General features: G+C 45.6%; 1 long non-coding RNA gene across 4 annotated transcripts in view; it reads right to left on the reverse strand.

Annotated features, from left to right (window-relative positions):
- LOC117980576 (uncharacterized) overlaps positions 1-6263 on the reverse strand; it is a 29964-nt gene extending 23701 nt beyond the window's left edge. For 3 of the 4 annotated variants that reach the window (XR_008625608.2, XR_008625609.2, XR_008625607.2), the window contains exons 1-2: positions 4171-6263; positions 2890-3008 (exon numbers count right to left, since the gene is read on the reverse strand). This is a non-coding gene — a long non-coding RNA (uncharacterized LOC117980576). The remainder of the gene's footprint in view (positions 1-2889; positions 3009-4170) is intronic. The other variant, XR_010112275.1, reaches the window with a different exon arrangement.
- Between the last annotated feature and the right edge of the window lie 546 nt (positions 6264-6809).

Here is a 6809-nt window from a genome sequence, read left to right on the forward strand (position 1 = left end):
CCTAAATCTCATCAGCCAGATGGGGCTACGCAGCACATGTAATGAAACCTCCTGCCCCATTTCTAGTAATTCAATTTCTTCATAGCTATTGGAACAAAAGGCCCTCTTCACCTCAGAATATTCCAAATGCCAAAACAAATAGCAGCGCACAGAAAATGTGACCATCCACAGTAATTCTTCTTTGTTTACTGTAATGGAAGTAACAATGAAAACAACACAAGAGGCTAGCAGTGAAAAATGGGTTTCCCTCCACCCGCAAGCCCCAGTCCCTTCCTCAGAAGTAACCATCCTCAGCGGTTTTATTTCTGAAATGTTACATGCATATACATACAGAAGCTCTTCCTCTACCTTTTAGACATAAATGGTAGCATACTATATTGCCTGAATCCTTGTTTCTTTATCGTTATTTTTCCTTCTTACCAATATATCTTGGAGAACGTTCCCTATGAGCACACCCAGGTCCACAATTATTCTTTTCAATAGCTGCAGAGAATTGCATTATGTGGCTATACCATCATTCATTTAACTAGCTTGCCATTGATATACTTTTAGGTTATTTCTGGATCTTTGCTATTACAATTGATGCTGTATTTAAAAATTCTTTGCATATATTTTTGGAGGACTCCTATGAGTATTTCTGTAGGATAAATTCCTGCAAGTATTGATTTTTAAATAGATGGTGCCAAATTGCCCACCAAAATGCAGCTTTTCAAAGGAGACTGAATGAATAGCTTAGGCTTGATGGTCAAATTGTTTAAAATAACCAAGATTTTATTTTATATGGGAGAGCATGATGCCTTTAAAACATAAACCATAAACACAAAAAATATAAACTATAAAAGAAAAGAATGACACAATTTATTACATTAAAATTTAAATCTTTTGTATCACCGAAGACACCATTAAAATGTTGACTAAAAAACTGCACACCGGGAGAGGATATTTCCAATGCATTCAGTGGAGCCAATATTAGTACCAACGTCTACATGTTATTAACAAAAAGACAACACTCCCCCTGCCCTGCATTCCCAAATGGAAAAGGCTAAGAACAAGGTATTCAGAGAAAAGGAAACAGGAACAACCAATGAATGAAAGAAATGATGCCTAGCTTCACCAAAAAATAAGGAAAATATAAATTAAACAACAGTGAGATAGCATTTCATATCCCTCAGACTGGCAAAACGTTTTAAATCTGGTAATAAGAGAAGTGACGTGATTAGGACTCTTATAAACACTCAATGGGAGTGGAAACTGGCACACCCACTCTAGAGAGCAATCGAGCAACTCCTTGCAGAGTTGCAGAAATGCCCATTGTATTAACCATGCTTTCTTATTTTGTGAATTTTTGATGTTCTGGCATTTGTGGCCTCACTGATGGGGGCAAGGCTGCCCCTCCCAGGGCTACCCCATTCTTAGAGATAGCAGAGGGCTGGGGTGGGTGGGGCAGCGGCGCCTCTCATATGTAAACTAGCCCATGCTCTGATCCACCCTCTCTATCTGGCTTTTACACTCCAAGAGGCAAAATCACCCAGAGCCAGGCACCAGTCAACTAGAGACCAACCCTATGACCCAGAGCCCGCCACCATGATTTGAATCAGCCAGTCCTAAGCTGCTTCCCTGCCCCTAAGCTGCTTCCCTGCTTCCCTTCCCTTTCCCACGGAAAACACCGTAAAGGCTCTGGGCTGTGCTCTCCTTTCGTCCCTTCTGCCCCCTGACCGAACCTGGAGCTTCCCCATGCGGTCCTGCATGGCAAAGAAATGTAAGTATGTGTAATAGAAATCTCTTCAATGACACTAGCCTCTCCATGTGGTAACTCAGTCACCTCCATCAACTGAAATCCTGTGGGTACCATTGATAAACCCACATTGTGACCTGAGAAATTCCTATGCAGGGCCAAGGAAGGATGTACACAAAAGCATTCACTGTGGCATTGCTGGTTACAGCAAAACACTAGAAACAACCCAAATGTCCATCAGGAGGAGAATGATACATGTTGTCCCATGGTCTCATAATGGGTCACCAGAAAGCAGGAAAATGGAAAAGACTGGAGCCAGGGATCATAACACCAAGTAAAAACAGCAATTTGCAAAATAAAGGCAATGTGTTTGTTTATGTGAAATTTTTAAAAAGATTTATAAAACGATAGTATATATTGTTTATGAAACATATTAATATACTGAAAGTATAAAAAACATGGAAGGGAAAGAGTCCCTTCAACCTGGAACACTCCCTCCCTGGTTCTCCTGGGAGGGAAAGTGAAAGGTGATATTGATTAGGAAATAGTTTGAGGAGGTTTCACCTTTACTTGTGACGTCTCATTGCTTTAAAACCAGGGAAATAACTGAGCCAAATGTAGTAAAATGTTAAGATTTCTTCAGTCTGGCTGGTGGGTATATGAATGTTTGCTGCACTAGTTTGGGTACTTTATGCTAGGGCTCTTTCATTATGAGAAAAAAGATACTATTTAGACTGCATGAATAATCTCAAGGTCCTACAAAATAACAACAGCTCAGGAAGCCAGCAAGCTTCTCAACTGTGCCCATCTCAGCTGTGCCAAACTTTCTCCTCTCTCCTTACATTGTACCTTTAAAAATGCCTGACTTTTTGGAAACATTTAAACACTTCTACCCCCACCATGGATATGTCTACATGTTTGGTCAAGTATTCAAAAATTAAGTCACACACCTCAAAAGGCCAGTGCTACAGTGGAGGGCTGTTTAATTAGTTATCAGGACTAGGCATGGTGGCTCATGTCTGTAATCCAAGCATTTTGGGAAGCTGAGGGGGGCGGGTCACCTGAGGTCAGGAGTTTGTGACTAGCCTAGTCAACATGGTGAAACCCCATCTCTACTAAAAATACAAAAATTAGCTGGGCGTTTTGGCACATACCTGTAATCCCAGCTACTTGGGAGGCTGAGGCAGGAGAATGTCTTGAACCTGGGACGCGGTGGTTGCAATGAGCCGAGATAGTGCCATTGCACTCCATCCTGGGCAACAAAAGCGAAACTCTGTCTCAAAAAGAAAAAAGTTATCAGACCCCCACTGTATTTTTCAGGAGGGGTAGGGAAGAGAAAAAAAATCTACTTTTTGGCTTCTAACAAAAATAAGTTGGTAAACAATTTCTAAAAATATTTACAAATTTTCAAATTAAGTTTTTCAGAATTTTCATGAATCAGTTATTTTACCTACAATAACAAAGTATCTATACCTTAAAGTATTTCTTCTGTTTTTACTAAAAGCAAAGGGCATATTTCATTCATTCTTCTCAAAATAAGGGCTACATTTTACTAGAAATATTTAAGAGCTCTTGCACTGGCCATGAGGTTTTCAGCAGCAAATATCAAGGGAACAGTGACTAAAAGCAAAGACATTGAGTTATCTGTCATCATAGGAAGCACACACACAAATGGTGTGGGGGTTGGTGCAGTCACACAAGAATCTCATCAAGGACCCAGGGTTTTTCTTGCTTTCTCTTATACGATCTTTGATGCCTTAGCCAGCCTTCAAATTTGCCCTCGATAATACCCACCCTCTGGTATTCACACTTTTCCTACATTTTAACCAGGGCTGGTCTGTGTGACCAATAGAATATAGCTGAGATTACATCAGAGGTTAGGTTATAAAAAGGCTGCAGCTCCCGTCTTGGGCTCACACACTCTCCTTCCCTCGTTCTCTCTCTCACTCTCTTCATCTCTCACTGAAGAAAGTCAGCTGCCAAGAAAGTTGGCTCCCAATAGAGAGGCCCACTTGATGAGGCACTAAAGCTTTTGTCAACATTGACCAAGAACTGATACCCACTGGCAACCAGAAGGGTGAGTTTGGAAGTGGGTTCTTTAGCTCCAATGAGCCTTGAGATGACTGCAACCCTGGCTATCAGCCTGAATGCAACCTTGGGAGACAAGAGCGAGAACCACCTGCTAAGCCACTTGCAGTTTCCTGACCCTCAAAAATGGTGTGAGATAATACATGCTTATTGTTTGAAAGTGCCATGTTTCGGGGTAAATTGTCATGAAGCAATGGATAACCAATACATTCAGTGTGTCTGCCACGTTTCCCCTGATGGATGTAAAACAGTTGTCATAGATCCGCACACCATATGCTCCCAGGACAGTGTCTCTGTCAGGAAGAAAAGGGGATGGGGCTACAGGGGTCTCCCTATGTGCCTTTTACCTTTTATCAAGGAGTGAAATCTTTCCAAGAAGCAATCCAGCAGAGTCCCTGTTACTTCTCATTGTCCAGGGGGGTGGGGTCTGATGATCACCGTGAGCTCATGATTCACCCTTAGCTGAAACCGAGGACCAGGCCTTTCAGCTGCTTTACAGGGAGGTGGGCAAGGAGCAAGTGGGCCGCAGATGGCTGCTGGTAGCCAGCAACAGTCTCTGCCAGCCTCCCACAGGCTCCATTTGTCTGATTGTTTGCACCTGGCATCCTTCATGCTCCATATTTACTGTAAGCTGGAAGTTAGGCCTCAATTAGATTCAGGTGACATCGTTTTGGCAAGAATAATCACGGGTGATGTTGTGACCTTCCTACTCTACCGAATCAAGAAACCACCAGGTTCTTCACTGAATTAACATTTTCAGGATGTAAGCAGAGGGTGATACCCCATCAGGTAAAAGCCAGTCTGGAGTCTATGTGCATCTTTCTCCCCAGTATCCGTCCTGGGTGGCTTCACATATCTTAAACTTATGGGAAGTCCAGGTTCCTCTAGAAATTCATTTTGGGTTGTCTTGTTGGAAGTGTGTGATAAGCAATCTGTTTCTCCCACGTGATTTCCTCAGGGATGGATGAGTCATACAAGCAGTGTTAACTTAGTTAAAAAACACCTGCAAAGATCATGAGATGACTAAAAATCAAATACAGAGATGCTGGAAAGTGATTCTTCCTCGATGTCATTCGCTTGAAGTTCTTAGGGCGTGAGTAGAGGGTCAGGAACCAGGGCGAATGAAAGGAACCTTCTCAAGAGTTTAGCACCCAGCAGAGGACAGGCTGAGGCCTGCTGCTCACCAGCCCTTGTCAGCTGTGGAGACCAGTCTGCCAGGCTCAGCCTTTGGGGTCCAGGTTAGCAGCTCCTCCACGGCCTTCCTGGGTATAGTCACGGATTTCTGGCTGGCGTGTTTGCGTGGAGGAGGCTGTGCGGCATTGCTGTCTCCACGTCCACAGGGAACAGAAACATATGTGCATTCGTGGAAGTCAGCCAGGTCCAAGGAGGTGGGGACAACGGGGGCCATGTCAGGATGTGCTGTCTCTGAAGGGGTGGTGGGCCCCCAGCCCCCCCAGGTGCCTGCAGCCCATGTATAGCAGGTGGCCTTGCTTTCTATTTCACTGGGATGACCCGGAAAAAGAAACTTATCCATAGCTGTCCTCCCCTCAACATGACCCCACACCCTCCTCCACCTGCTTACCCTTCTCTGCTGCCTCAGTGGCAGGGATCTCTGTCCTTGGTTCTGGTGCCATCCCTGCCCCCCCCCCATGGATAGTGCCCATGTCTTGCTGTCATCTCAGATGCATCTTAAAGTAAAATCATCCTCCACCCAGCTTCCCCAGGTCTGTTCCAGTTTCCCCAACTCTGCAGAAGGCAGCCCCACTCCTCCCTACCCCCAGGCTAAAAGTGAGGCCTCAGCCTTGACTCACCCTGCCCATCCAACCAGTCCCTGGCGCTGAGAGTCTTCTGCAGCAATAACTTCATTAACTTGTCTTCCTGCAGCTGCCACCCTGGCCTGGCCACCATCATCCTAGGAGAATGGGCCACAATCCTCCTTCCTCATTCTCCAGCCCCAGTCTCATCTTCCTTCCAAGGCTCTGCATCTTGAGACCTCTCCAAGCTCCTCCTCATGTCGCATGTGGATCAAGCCTTCCCCTTTGGACCCTGCCTTTCTATTCCACCTTATCTCTGGGGTCTATCTGTTCCAGAAGCCTTGACTCTTACTACCCTCTGATAACCACAGACGTGCCATGTGCCAGGCGTCCTACAGCCATTACCTTTAGCCTTTACTGCTACTGTGCAGCATAGGAATGACAGTATTGTCCCTTTCACAGATGAGGAAAACTGAGGCCCAGAGAGATCATGCACAGGTTACACTGCCTGTAAATAGCAGAGCTGGGATCCAATGTCATGACTCAGAAGGGTTCTCATCCAAAGCCCTTCATCCTGTGAAACAGGTCCCATTACACCCCTTCCCTTCTCTGCAAGGGGCTCTTGCTGCTCCTCGTCCAGTGCCCGCCTGCTCCTCCCAGCTGCCTCCAGTCCCGCAGCCCACACCTCCGCCGCACAGCTCCTCAGATGTTCCAGCCCACACTGCTCAGCCCCGCCTCTTAACTTTTCTGGCAGGAATCTCAGCCCTGCACAGTTTAGTACTTAATTATAGATTGCCTTGCACGGTTTTCTGCTTATTTCACATTTGCCTGTCTTGTTCCCAAGAAGCCTGCAAATGTCTGATTTGGGGATGGAGCTTCTGTGTGCTCCTGTCCCCCAGGGCCCCGACACAGCACAGGGCTTGGCACACAAGCCCTCAGTGGAGCTGACCTGACCTTCCAGGGAGGGGGCAGGGTCTCTGCTGTCCAAAAGCTGACTGGACTCCACCCTGACACACCCACCCCCACCCCAGCAGTATGCCTCAGATATCTGCACACACATGCACACATGCATACACACGCATGTACGCACACACACTTTATCTAATCTAAAGCTCTCTTTTCAACCTGAGGCAATGATATGCCTGGAATTACCTACCCAAGACAGAAAACTCCCTCCTAACTGAAGCCTGGCCTTGCTCTCACTGTGGAATTCCCATGCAGATAAGTGAGTC

The sequence above is a fragment of the Pan paniscus genome, chromosome 5 (genome assembly GCF_029289425.2).
Source record: "Pan paniscus chromosome 5, NHGRI_mPanPan1-v2.0_pri, whole genome shotgun sequence".
In the NCBI taxonomy this organism is placed as follows: domain Eukaryota; kingdom Metazoa; phylum Chordata; class Mammalia; order Primates; family Hominidae; genus Pan; species Pan paniscus.